The 25,210-nt window shown below is 37.6% G+C and overlaps 2 long non-coding RNA genes across 5 annotated transcripts; one reads left to right on the top strand and one right to left on the bottom strand.

The window, feature by feature from the left end:
- Positions 1–19,929: 19,929 nt before the first annotated feature.
- On the top strand, positions 19,930–24,983 carry LOC130467771 (uncharacterized). 2 transcript variants are annotated; one of them, XR_008927565.1, is made up of 4 exons: positions 19,930–20,245; positions 20,507–20,573; positions 20,673–20,721; positions 24,709–24,983. It is a non-coding gene; the product is annotated as an uncharacterized lncRNA (long non-coding RNA). The 2 variants fall into 2 exon arrangements; XR_008927564.1 differs by having other exon boundaries at positions 19,933–20,245; positions 20,516–20,573.
- On the bottom strand, positions 21,719–23,709 carry LOC130467770 (uncharacterized). 3 transcript variants are annotated; one of them, XR_008927562.1, is made up of 4 exons: positions 23,426–23,709; positions 22,913–23,073; positions 22,243–22,472; positions 21,719–22,075 (listed from the first exon to the last, which is right to left on the bottom strand). It is a non-coding gene; the product is annotated as an uncharacterized lncRNA (long non-coding RNA). The 3 variants fall into 3 exon arrangements; XR_008927563.1 differs by lacking the exon at positions 23,426–23,709 and adding an exon at positions 23,136–23,267 and having other exon boundaries at positions 22,913–23,057; XR_008927561.1 differs by lacking the exon at positions 23,426–23,709 and having other exon boundaries at positions 22,913–23,256.
- Positions 24,984–25,210: the final 227 nt, after the last annotated feature.

Genomic DNA, 25,210 nt, shown 5'->3' with positions numbered 1-25,210 from the left:
AAAATAATCTCAGTAAAGGAAGCAGATTTGGTTGAGGGATTTGCGATTAACAAGGTATGGTGTGACTCACAGTTTACTGATTTAATTGATTTATTAGAGCACCAAGATTGGATAAATTTATTCTGTGTTGTTGCAAAAAATCCTATTTTTCCTATGGCGATGTGTGAATTTAGAAATAATTTTGGGTTTGAGGACGGAGTTTGCAAAAGTGTTGTGAATGGAACAACCATATCTTTTAATGCTGAATACCTTGCAAAATTATTTCTTGCTCCTAATGAAGGATATGACCAGTATGTGAAAGGAAAATCGGATTCAATTCAAATTGGGGTGATTACTAATGATATATTTGTTGAATTGATTGGAGGTGATTATAAGATAAGTTCTATTACTCATCAAGACTTGTTCCTTTCCCCAACCCAAAAACTCCTGTTTAATATTGTTAGGAGAGGCATTGTTCCTAGACTACACAAAAGAACCTTAGCCAGTTTGTATGATGCCTCCCTAATGTATTGTCTAGCCCACAAAATTCCAATCAACTTCCCTGCCCTAATGATTAAACACATGACCCACTGTATTGAAACTAACTGTAAGCTGGGTTATGGATCTTTAATGACTGAGGTGTTTAAAAGCTTTTCTGTTGATCTCAGTGAATATGTTGAAGTAAAAGTAAAGTCAGAACAAATTTTACAGCATGATTTGTTATTTTACTTAAAATTGGAGGTTGCGGACGGTAAATTAAACTGGATAATGTCGGATAGTGATGAGGAAGAAGAAGAGTCAGGGGTAGTTAAAAAGATGAGAAAGGTGGTGAGGCAGGTAAAAGAGAAGAAGGTAGTCAAGGGTGCTTCAAAACCACCTCCGAGTGTGAGAAAGAGTACAAGAATTGCTACCAAAGGACCAACTTTAATTCGTCCTCCTGCTTATGTTGAAATTTCTGGTGATGATGAGGATGATGAGGGGGAACAAGGTGAGGAGGATATAATTATACAGGAAAAGGAACAGGCATCCAAACCTATAGATGTTGTTCCTAAGCCTAATGTAGCACTTGTTCCTCCACCCACAGCTGTTCCTCTTGGTTTTTCTGGTTTTGGTGGTTTCAGCTCATTTGTTAGCTCCTCTAATTCTTTGGGATCACAGAAGGATCCCTCGATTTCGGAACTCAAGGAGCAGGTCAGTGAACTTCAGGAAAGGGTGGCTAGAATGTTAGCTGTCCAGGAAGGTACAGATGCCAGGATCAGTGAATTGCAGTCACAGGTGGGTGCCTTAGTTTCAGTGATTAAGGAGATGGGATCCGGTCTGCATCAACTCAATGCTCAAGTGACTACGAGCTCGTCCACTATTCTACAAAAGCTTGAAAATTAAATCCTTTACCCCTAAACCTGATCCGCTATTTGATTGTTACATTGGTTTTTTATTTGTTTGGAACAATTTTTTTTTTCTCTTTTATTTTTTATGTAACCCTCAATTTGGGTGACATCATCGTTATTTTTATCTTCAAAACCTGTGGAACCTAAAACTTGCATCTCTAAAAATTGGTTGATTTCTTTTATTATATATTATGCTTACAATTAATTATGCATGTTGAGACTTGACTTTGAGGCTAACTTAGTTTGCCAAACGTTGATCGTGGGGCGCTATGAATATTATATTATTGCCTTGTATTTTCTCTTTTTGTTAATGCCAACAGGGGGAAAAGAATGCAAACTTTGTTTTAACTTGATCTTACCTATCTCCATGTCCCTCATTACCTCACTTCTCGCTGCTGTAAGTTTTTGTCTTAAGGTTTCAATTTGTTTTTCTTTTTTTTTTTTCCTTTTTTTTCTTTCGTAAATTTTTTTCATTTCCATTTTTGAGTTTTAAAAAACTTGTTTAGGATTGCAAATAAGTTCGATTTTTTTGGTAAAAGTTTGCTTATGTTGTCATCACCAAAAAGGGGGAATATTGTTGATTCTGAGTTTTGATGATGACAACGCAAACTTCCTAATCGTTATTTAAGTGTGTTTTTGGAATGCTAAGTTAGGGAGTGCCTGAGTAGGACAAACTAAGCATGTGGAACAAACACTAAGCAATGCATGGAATTCCTAAAGAATCGATCAAGTCTGCATATGAAGGTTGTTCCCGAGACAGCTGTTCCCAAGACAGCGGGAACAGCTGTTCCCACGACGGCTGTTCCCACGACGGCTGTTCCCACAACGGCTGTTCCCACGACGGCTGTTCCCACGACGGCTGTTCCCACGACGGCTGTTCCCACAACGGCTGTTCCCACGACGGTTGTTCCCACGACGGCTGTTCCCACAACGGCTGTTCCTAAGATGGCTGTTCCCAAGACGGCTGTTCCCAAAGACGGTTGCTCCTAAAGCAGGCTGATCCTCAACGACTGATCCTAGGCAAGTTATTAAGGGTGCTCCTCATATAATATGAAGATCATCAAAGTTCCGGAGAAGGAACAATGCATGAAGCATTCAAGTGATGCTTCAAAAGGTGCCAACATAGAAGCTACAACATATGAGTTTATGTTTAGATTTTATGTAAGTATTTTAATAACGTTTATGCATAATATGGAACAAAAGGAACACGTGTGTTTTAATATGTTTGAGAAAATAGTTTTTGTAAATAAAATAAAGTTTTATAAAGGAAAAACTTTTGGAAAATAAATAAAACGATTTTGAGAAAATCAACATTGGATTCTGATTTAGAATTCCTTGCTTTCCAAGAAAAGGTTTCTACTTGTTCCTAAAACTACTCCCACTATTTTCTCTAAAATTGAACGTGTTAAAAGTGGTTTGAAGAAGTCTCCCTGTTTCTCTCAATCAACGTGCACGTTACTGCTCCCAGTAACTGTTAGTGGCCGTTGAGGGGAACATGGGAAACTGACCAAGAAAGTTCTTCTATAAAAGGAAAAGGTTTTTCATTTCTCAAAACACAACTGACAACGCACAATATTTCTAAAGAGCTTAAGAGTTTTATCAAAAGTCAGTTTACAAAAGAGCGTGTTCCTAGAGTTTCTGTATTATTCATAAGCTTTATTGATTACTAGAAGTTTCAAATACATCGAGTTGTAATTTGGGGTACAAGGGTTGAGTGATCCTAAAGTGACTTAGAGTCAAGTCAGTAAAAGAGTGTGAAAGGAACAAGGCACTGTAATCAAAGGGGATTGCAGTGGGGAACTCGTGTTCAAGTGGAACTCGAGTTATTGAGTGTGTTGTATTCGAGCGATTACAATATATAAAAGAGTTTGAGGTTTTTGCTTCTTGATAAGGATCAAGAAGTTTCCTCCGTTTTCACAATCTTCGTATTGATTTGATAGCTGTTCCTTTAATTTCTAAATTCCGCAAAGGAACAACCTAAGTTCACGAAAACAATTCACCCCCCCCTCTTGTCAAGTGTTCCTACTAGAATATCAATTAATTTGTATTTCCTCCTCTTTTTTTTCAATATATGCAACATGATATTAATTTTATCAAAGATCTAAAGAACCACTCAATTGAGCAACTTTTATCTCATTGACTAAGTTTTTGAATGCAGCAAACAGAACATTTTAGATATAAAGAACCCTGTTTCATCAACTCTTAGATTAAGCAAATCACAGCTCCCTACACCAAATATAAATTATTATACCCACAGGGCAGGTATGTACTAGCACACCTTATAGTACTAGCTTGACGGTCCAACTTTTCAGGTTATTTCCCATGGGCTATCGGGTCGGGTCAGGTCGGGCCGCCGAGTCTAAGCCTAATTTTACAAAATTTAGCGTGTTTTGTCGTGTCGTGATCTTGTCGTGCTTTTTCCAAAATAATTCGGCCAATGACTTTGTGTTCGTGTCGTGCCATGCTTTTTTCGTGCCCGTGTCTGACAAGGCTTTTTTCACGTCGAGTCGGGCTGGGCTTTTTTTGTGCCCAACCATCTACCTGGAAGTTGTTTCGTGCAAAAAGAGCAATTAGAAGATTGTCACAACTCACAAGCACTTGTGTGCAATTGAAAACCTAATTCAAGCTAGATAACTTATACGAAGTACAAACTTTTATATAATAAGACGGTCCTACACAAAAGACCAAATTGGTGTCAGATAGGTTAATCAATGTAACAAATTAGTTAACGAATCAAAGTAGTTTTTTCAATAAAACGATCTTAAATAAAAATTGCCAAATAACTTATAACAAGTTTCCTAATATTATAAAAAATCGCTCAAAGGTTGGATTATGAGAATGAATTTTTCCAATATTTTAATATTTTAAAATCCTTATTCTATTACGTCAAACTCTCAAGTTTCCTAAGACAGTCGTTGTAAGTTGTAACCCATATAAATCATATGGGATAAACCCTCCGGTGTAGAGCTGTCAAAAACTGATCCGACCTGAAAACCCAACCTGAACCGACCGAACCCGTGACCGACCATGCCCCGAAATTACGGTAAAACAGGTAACCCGAAACCCAACCTGTACCCGACCCGAACAAACCGATAACCGATTTTAACCCGATGTTGTAACACCCGAACCCGAACCCGACACCCGACCCGAAGATGACCGATAACCGAACTGACCCGACCGAACAATGACCCGAACCAGATTCGATACCCGACCCGATCTCAACCCGAAACCGATTGTAACTCGATAAAATTTAACTCTAAAATAAGTTAAACAATATATTTTACAATATAAAATAATTAAAATGTGTAGGTTAATTATCAGACCCGAGTTTAACCCGTCCCCGAGGGTGACACGACCAAAATTCAATATGATCCGATTATTATCCGATTCCAAACCAAGTCCCGAACCCAATAACTGTGTTGCAAACCGACCTAAATCCGACTCGATAAAACCCGAACACGAAATTACCTGCTACAAACCGACTTAAACCCGACCCGATAAGACCCGAACCCGAAATCAAACCTGACCGAAATGTGACCCGACCCGAACCCGACCTGAACCCGGGATCGGAAAAAACCCGACATGACCCGACCGAACCCGAACTCAACCCGGATGGAATATTGACCTGACACGACCCGACCTAATCATGACCCGAGACCCGAAATGACCCGACCCAAACCCGACTCGATGACCTGTTTTGACAGCTCTACTCCGGTGAAGTGAGACTCTTAAGAAATCCTACACTCCTACCTCTGCAATTGCTGCATATTTTGAACAGGATTTCATAAAAAATTGGGCATAACTGAAGGAAATAATGCCCTTGGTCCAAGTATGCATTCTATGTTAAGTCTAATAAATGCGGTTCAGTATTAATTAACAAGTTAATAATTCAGTGAGATCAAGTGAGCTGAATGCCTAGCTAGAGGCCGCTTCAGTTCAAGTGGAATTAATGATATTAATCCACAGCTTACTCTTGACTGAACCCGTAGGGTCACACAAATAGTACGTAAACGGATCAAGTATTTAATGGCATTAAATACTCTATCTATGGATATTCGGAATCGACGGATCTTGGTTTCAGTGGGAGCTGAGATCGTCACAAGCAAGAAATGAATACTCCGGAAACGATGATATTGCCGGAAACGGAAATATGGATCGTATCGGAAATATAAATATTATCCAAGTCGTAGATGTTGCCGGAAACGGAAACATGATACGTATCGGAAAATATTATCGGAAATGGAAATATTGCCGGAAACGGAAATATTGTCAGAATCGGAAATATTATCGGAATCGGAAAATAATTCCGGAAACGGAAATATTAAATATTTGTTCGAAACGGAAATTAATTCCGGAATCGGAAATATTAAATATTGTTCGTATCGGAAATGAATTCCGGAATCGGGAATTTAATCGGAAGCGTATCGTACGAATTAGCATCGGACGAGGCCCGCTAGACGAAGGCCCAGCACGAAGCCAGGCCATCGCCCAGCGAGCCGCACGCAGCAACGCACGCCTCGACCAGGCCCAACGCAAGGCCAGGCCCAGCCAAGGGCGCGCGCGCGCGCAGCACCGCACATGGGCTGTGCGCCTGTCGTGGGCCGCAAGGCCTGCGCGGGTGCACGGCTTGTACGATGCGTGTGCGGGAAATCCTAATCCTATTAGGATTCGTGCAAAGATTAAAATCCTAATCCTATTAGATTTGCTTTGTTATTTAGAGTCCTAATAAAGTTCTAATTAACAAATCCACATCCTAGTAGGATTACAATTCCTTTTCCATACTCCTATAAATAAGTGCCTAGGGTCACAATTTATGGGCACGATTGAAGTATTCAAAGAGTAAGTTTTTGAAATAAAAATCAGCCATACACTTGCAAACACTAGCCGAAATTCCTAAGCACCTTAAGGGAGATTCTAGTTGGTCTAACTTGAGGCGGATCCGGACGTACTGTGGACTATCTACGGAGGGACGACATTTGGAGTCCTAAAGACTTGTTCTTGTTCGGTTCGGGCGCAGCTAGGGAAGGCACGCTACAACATGTATGCATCTATTCTATGCTAAATGATTATGTGTAAATAATATGCTTTCCTGACTTTATGGTTTTTCCGCATGATTTATGAATTGTCATATGTATCATAACCTAACAGTGGTATCACGAGCCTCTTATTATTTTCATAATCTAAATTGCATGAACATGGTTAAATATTACAAATTTGCAAGAATTAAAAGGGGTGATTAATTTTCGTAATTGTTAATTAATTGCAAATTGCGTTTATTTAATTATACGTACGCAGTTTTTCGGCAGTTTCTTCGTTACTCATCCAAATCGAGTTATTTTTGTGTCAATTCCGCATGTAAAAGGCATTCTAAAATTTTGACAATAATAGTACTTTTCGGCCGAACCCAGAATTCTCAAATTCGAAACCTAACTATGACTTTTCGGAGGTTTTAGTTTTTCGAATGCAAAATTTCGTAAATTTAAGATGTTAAATTAAATATTTGCGATTCTTGTTGATAAATCTTGAATTTTTGATTGACCTACTGTATATGTTTAACAAGTTTGAATGCCTAGCCTTGTTAATTATGCAATCTAATTTGTAATTATGATTAATTTGTTGAAAATTGGAATAATTTAGAATTAATTTGATTTTCATAATTAGTTATAATTTAATTAGATACCAATGATTAAAAACCACCATAAAAATTGTAAATTTATGTTAAATTTTAAATTTTTATGACCTAGACTTGAATCCATGTTAATCGGAAATCAATTAAATAATAAATTTTCGATTTTTCGCCCTAAAATTATGAAATTAATATTATTTATTAATTTGTCATTAATTTTGAATATAAATTTTTAATTTTTATGCGATTCGCCCATATAACTTGCAGGCATAAAGCAATGGACGCTACGTGTTACCCTTAAGGGGTGTTGTATAGTGCGGGCATGCGACGACGAGCAAGGGAGCTCGTCGCCCATGCGGTACGAATGCAGCGAGCAAGGGCATGGTGCACGAGCACAAGGCAGCAGCCTTGCCTTGTGTCGTGGGCTGTGAGCAATGGGCGCATGGGCAAGGGCGAGAGCAAGGCACGAGCAGTCGCGTGTGGGCAGCAAGCATGCTGCGCCACAGCGCGCACTGCCTCGCGCAAGCGTGCGGAGCCTCGCGCGCAGCGAGCGCTAGTGTGCGTGCGACGAGCGCTGCGCCCAGCGATGGTGTGCAGCGTGCTTGTTGCGACGTGCGACGAGCGCTGCACCCAGCGATGGCGAGCAGCGTGCTTGTTGCGACGTGCGACGAGCGCTGCGCCCAGCGATGGTCAGCAACATGCTTGTTGCGACGAGCGCTGGCGCGCACCTTGCGATGGGGAGCAGCAGCGATGCGACGCAGCGCATGGGCTGCGCGCACATGGCCAGCGATGGCTGTGTGCGTGTGGCCCATGGGCGTGCGTTGCGTGGGGTTGTTGCGTTGCGATTAGATTGTTTTGAAATTTTAATTTGAAATTTTCAGTTTACGTAATTTTAATTAATTTTAAAATTAATAATTTAAATTATTTTCTTGGATTTTAATTTTGAATATTGTAATTATAATAAATTTTATTTATTCTAATTATTTTACTAAAATTAAAATCATGAATTAATTTAAATACGACTGAAATTAAATTAAATTTATGGATTCAATTATAAATTTATATGAGCTTTAAATTTTAATTAAATTTGTATGTTTCCGGTTAGACTAGAAATACATTTTTATGTTTAAAATTAGTAAAGCATATGAATTTATTGGTTTAAGTGGGAGCCCTTTTAGTCATATACTCTTGATTAGGTCTACAAATCCTTAAGGTTAAAACAACTTGATTAGAATTAATAAGGACTGAATAATTTGTAGATTATTGGTGCCCTTGATTAATTGCTGCAAATGTTTATGTGATGCATAATGTGTTTTACTAACCAGCTATGTGGGCCATTCATGTTAATGAATGGGTGAATGGTATATATTGTATATGTACTGTTTTGCAGGTTATGAAGTGACTAGTATGGCCCAAATAGGATAGAAAATATGGTCTGCGTACCATTAATTTGAATGTAATTGGTCTAAAGTACCAAAGTTGTTTTTCAATTCAAATATGGTCTGCGTACCATCAAATGGTTTTAATTAGTTTTAATTATAGCTTATCCTATTTGAAAAAAATGGTGCCTCCCACGGAGATTTTCAAGACGGACTTTGAAGTTGAAGCTTCAAGATGAAGTCGGACCATACTAGATCACATTTATCTTATGCATGTTTTAAGTTATTTATTGCTTTTAAATATGTCTTAAAATGCATGAGATCAAAGCTTGATTATGTTGCATGATTAAGGATTTTAGTTCACTTAAAATCTAACCAACATAGTAAGAGCCTTAAGTTCCAAACTTAAAAATTGAGTTAAAAGGTGCCATGCCAAAATATACACTTGCTTGAATATCCTTTACATCAATCTAGTAATAGTTTTCGCTCAGCGAGGTGTTGCTTATTGGTCCTAAAGGGGCAAGGTACACAAATAATTGTGAGTACATGTTAGTTTTGGTGAAACTCAACGATATAAGTAAGGAGTCCTTTTATGTCGTGGCAAAATCGATAGGTTTACCTAATAAGTTCTTAGACGTGCCTATCAACCAAGAATAGTTTCTAGACTATTAGCAAAAGGCTTTTGCTTACCTAAGATGTTTTAGGATTAAGTCGACAAACTGTGCTTAATTCTTCAATGATTTTAGGATCTTGGAATCATTTTATTCACACCTGCCGGAACACATAACTTGAATAAAATGCTTAATGAACATTGAATTATGCATGTATGCTAGAATTTAAGTTTATTAAGAGAAACTGTAAATGGTTATTTATTTGTTTATTCTTTTCAATTGTAGTTTTAACTATGGCAAACAACAATTCATTCAACATTCGATCAATTCTCGAAAAGGAGAAGTTGAGCGGGAAAAACTTCCTTGACTGGCAAAGGAACTTGCAAATAGTTCTTATGCAGGAAGAAAAGGAGTATGTCCTGGAAGAGGCGATGTCCAAAGCCGCAGGCGACGGGGTCACTCAGGCAGCCCTTAATCGTTGGATTGATGCCAACAAGGATGTGAAATGTCTAATGCTCGCCACCATGAGTGCAGATCTGCAGAAAACGTTCATCAACTCAGATGCTTTCACAATCATTAGTGAGTTGAAGAACATGTTCCAAGATCTGGCTCGAGTCGAAAGATTCGAGACTCATAGGAAAATTCTTGAGACCAAGCTTAAGAAAGGCGAGCCCGTAAGTCCACATGTTCTCAAAATGATTGGACTCATTGAGAATATGAGTCGGCTGGATCAGCAATTCTCTCAAGAAATGGCTGTAGACACCATCCTCCATTCTCTTCATAACGGGTATGATCAGTTTAAACTGAACTACAGTATGAATAGTCTGGACAAAACGCTCACTGAGCTTCACGGTATGCTGAAAACCGCTGAAAAGACGCTCAAAAGTGATAAGCAAGATGTGCTTATGGTGCGTGGGGGCAAGTTCAAGAAATCTGGAAAGAAGAGGAATGCTAAGAAAGGTGGCAACAAGGCCAGCCCAACTACGCAAACTGGCGCCAAGTCTGAAAAGAGGAAGGTCAGTCAACCCACTTCTGAATCCGAATGCTTCTACTGCAAGAAGAAGGGGCATTGGAAGAGAGATTGCTTGAAGCTAAAGGAAGATCAGAAGAACGGAACAGTCGTTCCATCTTCAGGTATTTTCGTTATAGACTGTATACTTGCTAATTCAACTTCTTGGGTATTAGATACAAGTTGTGGCTCACACTTATGTTCCAATCCACAGGGACTAAGAAGAAGTAGAAAGTTAAGCAAGGGTGAAGTCGACCTACGAGTGGGAAATGGAGCACGGATTGCTGCATTAGCTGTAGGAACTTATTATTTGTCGTTGCCCTCCGGGCTAGTTTTGGAACTAGAAGAATGTTTCCATGTTCCAAGTCTTACTAAAAACATCATTTCAGTTTCTTGCTTAGATGCTAAGGGATTTCCTTTTTAATAAAAGACAATAGTTGTTCGTTTTATTTTAAAGAGATGTTTTATGGATCTGCTAGATTAGTCAATGTACTTTATTTATTAGATCACGACAAACATGTTTATAACATAAATACCAAAAAGGCCAAAAAGGATGATTCAGATCTCACCTCTCTGTGGCATTGTCGATTAGGCCATATAAACTTGAAACGCTTAGAAAGACTTCAAAGGGAAGGAATTCTATAACCATTTGACTTAGAGGATTATGGTAAATGCGAATCATGTTTACTTGGCAAAATGACAAAGCAACCTTTCTCTAAAGTTGGAGAAAGAGCAAATGAACTATTGGGTTTAATCCATACAGATGTATGTGGGCCAATGAGTACAAATGCTAGAGGTGGTTTCAGCTACTTTATCACTTTCACTGATGACTTCAGTAGATATGGTTATGTCTACCTAATGAAGCATAAGTCTGAATCCTTTGACAAATTCAAGGAATTTCAGAGTGAAGTAGAGAATCAATTAGGCAAGAAGATCAAGGCACTGCGGTCTGATAGAGGCGGTGAATATCTGAGCTATGAATTTGATGACCATCTGAAAGAATGTGGAATTATATCAGAATTGACTCCTCCTGGAACACCACAATGGAACGGTGTGTCGGAACGGAGGAACAGAACCTTGCTAGACATGGTCAGGTCAATGATGGGTCAGACCAAACTTCCATTAGAATTTTGGGGACATGCACTAAATACAGCTGCACTCACTATAAATAGAGCTCCGTCTAAAGCTGTCGAAAAGAATCCATATGAGTTATGGTTTGGAAAGCCTCCAAAAGTGTCTTTTCTTAAGATTTGGGGATGTGAAGTATACGTCAAACGATTAATTTCAGATAAACTTCATCCAAAATCTGACAAATGTATCCTTGTGGGCTATCCAAAGGAAACAAAGGGGTATTACTTCTACAATACATCTGAGAACAAGGTGTTTGTTGCTCGAGATGGTGTCTTTTTGGAGAAAGATCACATTTCCAAAATGACAAGTGGGAGAAAAGTAGACCTCGAAGAAATTCGAGTTGAACAACAAACTCTAGAGAATGCTCAAGATGACATTCAGGATGAAACTCAGAGATCTTTAGAAGAATCTGGTGAGAATCATGGTCAATCTAGAAATGTTACCCCGCGTAGATCGCAAAGATATAGATCTCAACCGGAAAGGTACTTAGGTATTTTGACGAACGAGAGCTATGCCGTTCTATTACTTGAAAGTGATGAACCTGCGACTTACAAACAAGCTATGACGAGCCCTAGCTCCAAGCAATGGCAAGAAGCCATGCAATCTGAATTAGACTCCATGTCTGAAAACCAAGTATGGGATTTGGTCGATTTGCCGGATGGCTACCAAGCCATTGGAAGCAAATGGGTTTTCAAACTGAAAAAGGACAAGGATGGGAAACTTGAAGTTTTCAAAGCTAGATTGGTTGCAAAAGGTTACAGGCAAGTCCACGGCGTGGATTAAGATGAAACCTTTTCACCAGTTGCAATGCTAAAGTCTATTCGGATAATGTTAGCAATCGCTGCATATTACGATTACGAAATATGGCAGATGGATGTCAAAACTGCTTTCTTAAACGGCGTTTTAACAGAAAATGTGTTTATGACACAGCCTGAAGGCTTTGAGGATCCAAAGAATGCTAAAAAGGTATGCAAGCTAAAGAAATCAATCTATGGATTGAAGCAGGCATCCAGGAGCTGGAATATACGTTTTGATGAAGCAGCCAGTGATTTTGGTTTCATCAAGAACGTAGACGAATCTTGTGTATACAAGAAGGTCAGTGGGAGCAAAATTGCTTTCCTAGTATTATATGTCGACGACATATTACTTATCGGAAATGACATTCCTATGTTGAACTCTGTCAAGATTTGGCTTGGGAAATGTTTTTCGATGAAGGACCTAGGAGAAGCACAGTACATATTGGGCATCAAGATTTACAGAGATAGATCTAAAAAGATGATTGGACTTAGTCAAAGCACTTATATCAATAAGGTGCTTGATAGGTTCAAGATGGCAGACTCCAAGCGAGGCTACCTACCCATGTCTCATGGAATAACTCTAAGCAAGACTTAGTGCCCAAAAACACTTGATGAGCGTAGACGAATGAATGGGATTCCATATGCATCATTGATTGGTTCAATAATGTATGCTATGATATGTACACGCCCGGATGTTGCGTACGCACTCAGTGCTACGAGCAGATACCAGTCAGACCCAGGAGAGGCGCATTGGACTGCTGCCAAGAATATTCTGAAGTACTTGAAAAGGCACAAAGATGACTTCCTGGTCTATGGTGGAGATGATGAATTAATTGTTAAAGGCTATACGGACGCAAGTTTCCAAACCGACAAAGATGATTTCAGATCACAGTCTGGGTTTGTCTTCTGCCTCAACGGAGGTGCAGTAAGCTGGAAAAGTGCTAAGCAAAGCACCATTGCGGATTCTACAACTGAAGCGGAGTACATTGCTGCACATGAAGCAGCAAAGGAAGCTATATGGCTAAGGAAGTTCATAGGCGAACTTGGTGTAGTCTCCTCCATTAAAGGACCAATAGCCCTGTATTGTGATAATAACGGAGCTATTGAACAGGCAAAGGAGCCTAGACACCACCAGAGAGTCAAGCATGTACTTCGTAGATTTCACCTTCTACGAGAGTTCGTTGAAAGAAAAGAAGTCGAGATAAGCAAGATTGGAACTGATGACAACATATCAGATCCATTGACTAAACCTCTGCCGCAGGCGAAACACAACTCGCACACTGCAGCTATGGGAATCAAGCATATTGGAGAATGGCTTTGATATCCTTGTTTAATGTTTTAAAGTTTTAGAGTTTAAATCTTTGTAAAACATTATTGCTTAATCATTCACAATAAATGAAAAGAATTCATTTTTCCATTTAATTTGTGGTTTATTAAATGATGAGTCCCTTCAATTTGACGAAATATTCAAGATAGACTGTCAGGACCAGTCCTGTGACTAAGAAATGTCTATCAAGTGAACTTGAATGTCAAAAGTTGAAAATGGTCCCTGGTCGGAGTTTTCTATAAAATTGGACGCATAGAAAACGTTAGACGACTAGAATGCAAGATGACTAGTAGTTCTGTTTCTTGAACTATGTGGACATGGCAATGTCATAATCATTTGCATAGATACTTACTTTGGGAAGACTAGTATCGGACAGACCTATGAAACTTTACTGTAAGAGATGAAAATCTGTCATAAGTAAATTTCATTAAAATTATTAATTAGACACTAAATCCTCAATACCTGAGTGATTTGAGATTACTTGTTTGAGAACTGGTTGCTTTGACGTTGGCCAACCGTCGCACCGTAAAAGGAGGCTATAAAGGCAACGCTCAGGTAATCACATATCAAACGAAGTCTAATCTCAAGATCGCAAGATTGGGATTGTCCTCCCATAAATCGGGATGAGATGCTTAAAAGTTGTACAAGGCCACTCGGAGAGCTAGAAACTGTGAAATGCATGGCCGTGCTCGGACGAATCATAGGCTATGATTATCTGTTTATTTGATCAGTTAAACTCTGAAACCGAGAAACACCTCTGGACATAATAAGGATGACAACTCTTACCTTATGTTCAAGAGCAAGCATCGAGCGACAAAGGAATTAGGAGATGCACACTTGTCCCTAAGGACAAGTGGGAGACTGAAGGAAATAATTCCCTTGGTCCAAGTATGCATTCTATGTTAAGTCTAATAAATGCGGTTTAGTATTAATTAACAAGTTAATAATTCAGTGAGATCAAGTGAGCTGAATGCCTACCTAGAGGCCGCTTCAGTTCAAGTGGAATTAATGATATTAATCCACAGCTTACTCTTGACTGAACCCGTAGGGTCACACAAATAGTACGTAAACGGATCAAGTATTTAATGGCATTAAATACTCTATCTATGGATATTCGGAATCGACGGATCTTGGTTTCAGTGGGAGCTGAGATCGTCACAAGCAAGAAATGAATACTCCGGAAACGATGATATTGCCGGAAACGGAAATATGGATCGTATCGGAAATATAAATATTATCCAAGTCGTAGATGTTGCCGGAAACGGAAACATGGTACGTATCGGAAAATATTATCGGAAATGGAAATATTGCCGGAAACGGAAATATTGTCAGAATCGGAAATATTATCGGAATCGGAAAATAATTCCGGAAACGGAAATATTAAATATTTGTTCGAAACGGAAATTAATTCCGGAATCGGAAATATTAAATATTGTTCGTATCGGAAATGAATTCCGGAATCGGGAATTTAATCGGAAGCGTATCGTACGAATTAGCATCGGACGAGGCCCGCTAGACGAAGGCCAGCACGAAGCCAGGCCATCGCCCAGCGAGCCGCACGCAGCAACGCACGCCTCGACCAGGCCAAACGCAAGGCCAGGCCCAACCAAGGGCGCGCGCGCGCGCAGCACCGCACATGGGCTGTGCGCCTGTCGTGGGCCGCAAGGCCTGCGCGGGTGCACGGCTTGTACGATGCGTGTTCGGGAAATCCTAATCCTATTAGGATTCGTGCAAAGATTAAAATCCTAATCCTATTAGATTTGCTTTGTTATTTAGAGTCCTAATAAAGTTCTAATTAACAAATCCACATCCTAGTAGGATTACAATTCCTTTTCCATACTCCTATAAATAAGTGCCTAGGGTCACAATTTATGGGCACGATTGAAGTATTCAAAGGGTAAGTTTTTGAAATAAAAATCAGCCATACACTTGCAAACACTAGCCGAAATTCCTAAGCACCTTAAGGGAGATTCTAGTTGGTCTAACTTGAGGCGGATCCGGACGTACTGTGGACTATCTACGGAGGGACGACATTTGGAGTCCTAAAGACTTGTTTTGTTCGGTTCGGGCGCAGCTAGGGAAGGCACGCTACAACATGTATGCATCTATTCTATGCTAAATGATTATGTGTAAATAATATGCTTTCCTGGCTTTATGGTTTTTCCGCATGATTTATGAATTGTCATATGTATCATAACCTAACAATAACTACCCTGAAGTAGCTGCAGATAACATTCGATTCGATTCGATTCGATTCAATTTGATCTAATTTTCTCTCCTTTACCTGGTATTTTTCTCTCCTCTTAGTCGATTGATTAATTGGTTGATAGCTTGGTTAATTCTTCTTTGATGAATCGTTTGATATCGTGCTTAATTTTATTTTCTGATTAATTAATCGATTGATCATAGCCTAATTCTTTTAAGATTAATTGATTGATTGATTTTTTTGATTAAAAGAGTATTGGTTGAACTTGGATATCATTCGAACCCTTTGTATTCCATAAAAAAAAAGGCTTTTGATTATCTTTGTAATGTGAATTAGAGAAAGAAAGATGAATGAATTAAATATATTTGTATTCGTGATTTAATGGTTAGAGAAAGATGAATGAATTAAACATATTTGTATTCATGATTTAAAATAGGTTGACAGAATTTAGTTGCTCATTAATTGAATTTTGTTGTTTGCTTTCAGAGCAGAGGCACGAAGTGCTGTGTCGTTTGGTTAATTGGTTAGAGCTTCAGATCAGGCACGAACTGTCGTTTCAGAGAATCAGAGGAAAGGTACGACCGGATCTTTTAAATTTTTCATTGTAATTATCGGCTTATTGCATTAGTGTTTGCACTCTCTGTTCTTTACAACACAGAGGGATTTGGATTTGGATTTGATTGGAATTGAACCCGTTCTATCTACCAAGAACGCCATATTGCAATGTTGTATTTGGGAAGTTTGAATTTTTATTTTAACTTTTAAGGAATGGAGTATTATTGTTTGGCTAGATAAGACTTCCTGTGATGCTTACTTAATGTCTTAATCCACTAAATATTCAATTCTTTAAAAGTTAAAATACACGAGAATTGAAAAACTTTAATATAAACTTAGAAAATCCAACACCATCAACATTTTTTCATGCACATATTATTTAAACTGTACATGCATATTTTTTGACCCGTATATGCATATTTGACTCCTATATAATGTGTATATTTATTGAATCCGGCGGAAATTAAACTGGTCATGAATTTTGATTTTTGATTGTTTGGTTATAGACTTATAGGTCTAACACACTTTTTTTTTTTATTATTATTGCAATTGTGATTGAAGTGCAGGACACATGGATAATTGTGATTGGTCTCCGCTACCCGTTGATATCCTTGGAGAAATAGTGTTGAAGCTAGAGTCTCCTCAAGACATTATCTATTTTTCTGCGGTATGTAGTTCATGGCATTACGCGTATTTTTACTATAAAAAGAAGTGGAACAAGAGTATGCCATTGTTAATGCTGCCAGAGAACACGACAGATAACCCTAACTTCTTTAGGAATATATTTTGTCCAAATAACCAAAGATGTTACCAATTAAAACTCCCTCAAACTTTTGGGGCTAGATGTTGGGGTTCCTCTTGTGGTTGAATTGTGACTTTTGATCTTAACCAAAACTTGCTTATGTTTAACCCACTAACCACAACTCGTATTCCCCTACCTCATCTATCAACCATGCCCGGTCATGATTTTTATGATGATTTTTTTGACAAAGATGATATGGATTTTAATGAATTAAGAGGCCTTTTCTTGGAAAAGGTGCTTGTTATTCAAGTTGATGATAGAGGAGGAAGAGGAGATTATATTCTTATAACAATTTCTGGCCAACCTAATGGAATCATAACTTATGCAAAGCCAAGTGATCTAGTATGGACTTCGATTATAACTAAGGAGATAAATAAAGGAGCATGTGTTAAGGATGTTGTGCGTTGGGGTTCACAAATCATATTCTTGTATGCGAACGGAGCAACTGGATATTGCGACATCAATGCACTTAATCATTCAAATTTAGAGCATCCATAAATCATACAAACTATGTATACAAACTATGTCATAATAAGTATTAACATGCCTTATCTTGTTAGAGCATCCATAAATCATGTTGATGTATACACGAGTATGAACGAACACGATACAATTTATGCATAACCAACATAGATATGAAAATTAGTTGTCTCCACTGTAATGTAATTGTATAATCTGCAATGGAATGACAATATAAGCTCCTAAATGAAAAGAAAACGAGCAAACAAAAGACCTTGAATCTTTAGCTGAATGGAAGAATGTTAGATCAACATTGATATCAAGAAAATTGGGATTAGATCAAGTCGATTATTTGGTCGAATTACACCGAATTCGTACTCGAATCAATACAAATCGTTCTGAATCGCAGTACGGTCGAAATTAGCTTATTTTGAAGTGTCAAATCAAGAGCTATCACCTCTACACATAGAGAAAGATGACAGAATTCATTGAATCTGGAAACATTAGACTTGGTACAATATTATGATCAGTTTGAAGTGAAAATAGTGCACAGTTTTCTACTTAAGCCAAACATACCAAGTTACGCGTTCCAAACTGTCCATTGGGATTAGAAGATTAATGAAATCATCTTATCACCATGGTGAAGCAAGCATACAGATACAGAACAATTGCCATGCCAACAATTGTGCTTGCTTCACCATGATGATAAGATGATTTCTCAGATACATAACCACTGAATTGAGCAACTTTTGTCTCGTTGACTAAGTTCTTGTTGAATGCAGCAAAAATAACTTTTCAGATTATTTCCCATGCTTCTGATCCTCTTTATTCTTCGGTAAGGTTATTTGAGTATTCATATTGTTTCAATAAACTGCATAGAGCATAGGTTAAAGCAAGGAGTATATGTATATTATAAACTCGAGTATGAAAGGAGGGGTTCCTCAGCAATGAAATGCTGAGGCCAGAATGTGAATAATAAGTCCCTTAATGTGGGAACCATCCTGATCTTGTGCCATAAAACAGATTAAACCTGGGAGAAATTATATTCTTAATTAAGCAGAATAAAATAAAAATAATAATATTGGAAAGGAGAATCTAAGAGGTTAACAACCATAATCATTAGATGACCATATCGCAATAACTTGATACTGTTATCTTTGTCATACTTTTCTCCCTGCTTGAGCCCGAGAATCGTTTTGAGATTATTAATCTCTGCATTATCTGTGATCTATTTAGCACTTGCTTCCCTTACATTAAGCAGTTGGCCTCGTAGAGAAAAAAACACCATATTAGCTTTGGCCAACAACATAAAGCCCAGCCATCTACAGGAAGTTGTTTCGTGCAAAAAGAGGAATTAGAATATTGTCACAACTCACAGGCACTTGTGTGCAATTGATAGCTTAGATCTGAGTCTCCTTCTGTAAGAATCAAAGTGCATTCATGAAAGGAGGCTTTCCACTAGACCAGAACTACCCACCACTGAAATCAAGTTATGGAAGAAAGTACTAACATCAGAAATAAAGCATTGATCAGAAAAGAAACTTAGAAACTCAGTTTACACAAGGATATAAACCTCTCTTCCGCAACTTGTCCGAGAGTTGACAACTAGTCCCAATTCTTGTTGTGCGAGCTGTTCAGGTTTCTTTTGTCTGAGAATTAAACGCAGGATTGTCAATAAGAGCATTGACAAACACCCACAAATAGTTGTTCGCGATATGTGGCTTGATGTTTGCATTTTTCTTCTTCTTTTCTTAACAGCAACAATCACATACTTGGTTCCACCTTTGATCGTGTCTATGTTGTTCAAAAAGCTGACCTGGTTGACAAAATGCATAGGTTAGTCAACTACGTGCTTAAAACAAGAGAAATAGTCACTCCAATTGCCATACAAGTTGTTTAGTACCTGTTAAAACTGTCCATCACTTCGACTGATAGACACCTGCCACCTTCGATTCACATCCTCTTTGCTGCTATTGTCATTTGTCAATCATGTTTGCTAAAATATGTCAGTTTCCAAGAAGAAAACCACCACCTTCAACAATTAGAACAAAGTAATAACAAATAGCATGTTTCATGCACTTGGGTAGTGGTTCTTCTCTATTCTGGTTAGCAGAATTCAGATACAACTGAGCATAGTCATCAAACGACTTCACCTCAATCTCTTCTCCATTTAAACACACTTTTACTTTTTTTTTACCAGGACACGCAGCCAGGCATCCCGCCAAGTCCACAACTCTTTTCTTCATCAAGCACTAGTAGAAAGATATTGATTTGCTGCCATGACGTAGCGGTGTTAATTTGAAAACGCCTCTAACTAAATAACAAAATAGATGAATTAGGTGAAAAAAACTTCCTTTGCGACGTTATGTTGAATTATGACGTCTCAAACCAATTTCACAAATTCTTATTTATAATGGGTGTACAATAAATATTATACACCGGAGTAAAAGTTAACTCAAATTGCTTAAAAGTTAAGCTTATATATGTAAAAGTTAAGTGATAAAAAAATTTATTTTAGTAAAACTTATTTCTTCAAAATCACTAATAATGTATAAAATTAATAATTTAACCAATTAAAATAATTATTTATCAATTTTTTTTACTAATATAAAGTTAATCAAAACTAGGTTAAAGTTACAAAAAAGATGGTTAAAGTTATCTTGGTGTACAATAAATTTATTGTACACCTTGTGCGCGCAAAACCTTTTGAACCATTTTAGTGTGCCGCGTCATCACGTTAAACGCCGCAAAGTGTTGTCCCAGAAACATATTCACCCGCGTTTAGCTTCTTTCTTTTGCTTCTCGTCATTTCACAAAACCACATTCTTCTTCCTTCAACCTCATCTCCACCATCGTCGTCTGTCCTTCGACCTCATTCCACCACCGAATTCACCGGGAAAGTGAAGCTTCAGATTCATCTCCACCGTCAATGTCTGTCCTTCGACCTCATCTCCACCACTGCCTTTCTTACTTAAGGTAAATTATGCTTCCACTGACTCCTCCTCATCCTTGCCGTTTTTTCGATTCAATTACTCTATTCCCCTCGTTTCAGTCTCTCAATTAACATGAATTGTGTATGAGTTATCGAATCTCTCTTGCTCTCTCCTCTCCTCTCCTTTCTCCACCGAAAATGTAAACCCTAATTATCAAATTCAAATTTTGGCTTAGAAGAACCTTAAAATTGCTTCGAATTTGCGGTAAGGTAATTTCGTATGTCTAATTTCTTTTGCAAATTAGGATGTTTAGGTAAGGTGCTTCGAAGAAAGAAGATCACAAATTTGAGAAAAACACAAGTTTTATTCCAGTAAGACACATTTTTTCTTGCTGAAATTCTACTTAATTTTGTGAATTTTACTTTAATTGTTTATTTATATTTTCTGGGTTTGATTTGAAATGAGTGCAGGAATGATGGAGGCTGTTCCAACCTCAAGTGATAGAAGATAATTCAGAAGGTGAATTTTTAAATTAAATTTATTGATTTATTGTGGTCTGAAAGAACATGGAGGTTGTTGCAACCTCATATTCTTTCTGTTTGATATGTTCTGCTATCTTTAGTCCCATTTTAAGAAACAATATTGCTGCCTGAAGTTAAGTTCATATCATTCTAGGTCAGTTTAGGGTTGAATTAGATACGTGTCATGCTAGGTAGTGTGTCCACGTGGACTGAATTCGTTCTTGGGTTACATTTGGCTATCACTTAATTTTAGACTTCACTATAAATGCAGTGGTTATTGAGAGCAAAATAGAACATTAACTGTACCTTCTAATTAACTGGGCAAATGGATGGAAGCAAACAAACAACCAAATAAGGTGGTAAATAAGTTAAACATTTGTTCTAAAATTCCAACAACAAAACAAATACTCTGCCTATTACTCTATAATCTATATAAACTACCATTAAGCAATAAAAGACTGAAAGAATCAGGTTAGAATAAATTAAAGAGTATCAGGTGCAGCTGGTCTTTCCAACTAATTAATGGATGTGGTGAAAATCGTATATGTATAATCCAGACATACCATTTTTTTTACCTATATCTCATTGTACAGCAAAATATCACAGTTCTGTACTGTTTTGTACTGTTCTAAATTTATCACAGTATTTGTGTCGTCTTGATGTGTATGAGTAGATGGCTGATGTTGTTGCCCTTCTCAGAGTTATCTGTTGAGCTGGTTTTTCTGGTTTGGGGTTAGCTGTCGTTGTTTGAGGCTACTTAATGTACTCAAATGAGAGAGTTTCAGGTTGGTGGTTTTTATTTAATTCCAGAAAACTATGTCATTTAATAGTGGGATAACAGTTTATCAATGACTTGAGTATCAGTAGATGTAAACATGTCATATCTGATACCACCTTCATTCTTAAGTCTGAATCTGATAACAGTTTATCCATTGTACTCTAGATAACATAAATCTTTCTGTAGGTTTAGAACTAAGAAATGAAACTTAATCTGATTAGTTAAAGTATTATAGCTTTACTGAAATCTTACACTATTTAAAACTGAAAAATTTAGGGAAACGCACAAGGTCAACCTCGAACCATTTAGGGTAACACACAAGGTCGCCAGCCTTGAAACTCATATACTGTTTGCTACCTTCAGGGACAACTCTAACCTCTCCCTTTTCGATGTAAACCAACTGATCCCAAGGCAATCTGCATTTTCCAGTCTTCCATGTTGTCCATCTTGATGCACCAAGCTCGTTTGTTATCAGGCTTCCCTCCATTGCCTTCTCTTTGCTTGGGCATTCAGCACAGACTGATGTTTCATTGCTAGAGGTGTCGTGATTTAGTATCCCTGAATGATTCATTGCCTGAATAAAAACACACACAAATATTTAAATTTCTGTAACCACATTGTCAACCACAGGCAAAGCTGCTATTGAGTGGAACAATATGAACACTAATTAAAGAATGACTGCTTCCCCTCATCCCTTCTACCCCTCTCCTCACATTAAGAGAAGCACAAAGAGAAGCAGACCTTATAAAAGGGGGGAGGACGATATGGTTCTTTGCACCTACTCAGTAGACAACTATCAGTTCCTGGAGGTTTTAAAATTGCCACTTCAGGTCCGGGTGAAAGTAGCTTTGATGAAGACCAGCTTCCTAGAACGCCACTTTGTTCAGAGTTTTGCACTGATCCCAAAATGGCAGTACTTTCAGGCTTTTGCCAGAAACGATTAGATTGATTGCTAAGGAATTTACCCTCATCTGTGTTATATCAAAGGATCAGCATCTTATTTTTTTAGCTTTAATAAGTAATCACATAGAAAAGCAGTATTCAGAAAAGTTCAATGCAAATGCAATCAGTAGTGAATCAGTAGCTACAAGCAAGGCATTGGATTTAGGATGGCTAGTTAGCCACCTCGATGTTATGGGCCTCCAGTTAAGGCTGAGAATACATTCAAAATAAAGAAAAGAATCAAGATTAAATGAAATCCCAGAGTATGAGTCAGTTTTCCTATTCGAATGTTCCAAATATTATGGCTGACCTTCTCACATAAATATATTAAACTCTTTATAGTTTTCATGCTTCCTTTATTTCTCAGATCTTAAAATTGGGGCCACCATAAGTGAGACTGTGAGACAATTGTGGTTAAGCAGAAAGATAATCTGTGTGTGTAGTCGAGAGGAGGTAATAACATTCATACCTGTGGACTTGCTGTCTTTTGAGCTCAACTTACAACTGCCCCATTTTTCAGATGAACCCTGAGTAGAATCACTACATATCTTGCCAGTGACTGGTGACTGAAGAAGGGTAGTTTCTGGTGCTCAAGTGCACTCTTGCAAATAAACCTGTTGATTTTGCATCCTATTAAGATAGAAGAGAGAAATGTAGCTACAAGTGAGACACTAGGTTGGCTACTTTGTTACCTCAACATGAACAGCATCTATATAAGGTTGAGAATTCATCTAAATCAAATAATTCAGTCAATATTGCAGGATTAAATGATCTCCCAGAATTTATGATGCCAGTTATCCGTTGGAATGTTTCAAAAATATGGCTGACATTCCCCTAGAAAAATATTTCAGCATTTTATATACTTTCATGCTATGTTTTGTTTTAAAAATTGGGGCCACCATATGTGAAACAATTATTATTAAGCAAAATGATATACTCACTGTATGTCTGTATAGCAAAAAGTAAGAAATAACCTCAATACCTGTGGACTTGCTGTCTTCTGAGCTCAATTTACAACTGCCCCATTTTTCAGATGAATCCCGACTAGAATCACTATATATCTTGCCAGTGAATGGTGACTCGAGAAGAGGAAATTTCTGGTGCTCAGGTGCGCTCTTGTAAAGAAACCTGTCGACTTTGCATCCTATTAAGATAGAAGAATGTCGCTGCAAGTGAGACACTAGGTTGGCTACTTAGCTACCTCAGTATGAACAGCATCCACATAAGGATGAGATTTTATCTAAATCAAATAAGTCAATCAAGATTGTAGGATTAAACGTATCCAGAGACTATGATATCAGTTCACTCAGTTGTCCATTGGAATATTTCAAAAATATGGCTGACTTTCCTCTAGCAAAATATTTCAACTTGACCAAAGTAGATGAGAATGAGTCTAAGTAACCTAATACTAAGTCTATTAAACATTTAAAGGGTTTAGAATACCAATCTAAGTTCACGGGTTAGAGTTGGGAGCAAAAACGACTATAACAGTCAAAATATGACCTATAATGATCATTAAAGCCTTAAACGCGCATAACTTGACCAAAGTAGATGAGAATGAGTCTAAGCAACCTAATACTAAGTATATTAAACATTTAAAGGGTTTAGAATACCAATCTAAGTTCACGGGTTAGAGTTGGGAGCAAAAACGACTATAACAGTCAAAATATGACCTATAATGATCAATAAAGCCTTAAACGCGCATAACTTGACCAAAGTAGATGAGAATGAGTCTAAGCAACCTAATAATAAGTATATTAAACATTTAAAGGGTTTAGAATACCAATCTAAGTTCACGGGTTAGAGTTGGGAGCAAAAACGACTATACAGTTAAAATATGACCTATAATGATCATTAAAGCCTTAAACGCGCATAACTTGACCAAAGTAGATGAGAATGAGTCTAAGCAACCTAATACTAAGTATTCTAAACATTTAAAGGGTTTAGAATACCAATATAAGTTCACATGTTAGAGCTGGGAGCAAAAATGACTATAATAGTCAAAATATGACCTTTATTGTTATGAATATGACTATAACAGTCAAAATATGACCTTTATTGTTTCATCGGACTAAGTTTTATTGATGGAAAGACACGATTTTTGGTTCCTTTATTGTCATGAATGATGTTGTTGTCATGTTGTCAAGGTTCTTGATTCTAAGGGCTTCGCCCTTCATGCTTAGCCATGGTTCGAGGACATAGGAGAGAACAATTTTTTAGATCATCTAACCGAAGATAACTAATTTTATGATATTATTTTGTTAGGTTTGCACATCACTGAGTGGAGATCCTTTCACCGATGAGCAAATTGATGAAATACGAGACAAATGGGCATCATACTTCACAGAACATTGTGTGTAATTAACGCTTCATCGATCTCTTTTTGTGGATGTTTCATGCTATTAAATTCATGTGTAATTGCTTATTTTATTTTTGGTGCAATTTTGTAACGTATGATATAGTTATTATAGACTTGAACCTATTTAGGTGGTTTATTTTTGTAAACATATGATGGTTAATTTATATGTAAAAATCAAAGTTTCTTGGAAGTTATTGGTGGTTGATGACACTTTTGGACGTTGTATAAATGTGGAGTGAGTACAGGTTCTATATTTTTTGGATTGTTGAATATACGAAAAATATATTATTTTTTTTACGCAAAAACGACGAGTATTATTAATTAATAATTAGAAAAAGTCGGGACAAGCCTCATTACATGAGGGAAGAAAAAGATGAAAACCCACCCGATCATTTCCTAAACATTCTA

This window comes from Spinacia oleracea, chromosome 2, assembly GCF_020520425.1.
Source record: "Spinacia oleracea cultivar Varoflay chromosome 2, BTI_SOV_V1, whole genome shotgun sequence".
Taxonomy (NCBI): domain Eukaryota; kingdom Viridiplantae; phylum Streptophyta; class Magnoliopsida; order Caryophyllales; family Amaranthaceae; genus Spinacia; species Spinacia oleracea.
Note: the sequence above shows the minus strand (reverse complement) of the source record. Positions and strands in the feature narration are given on the sequence as shown.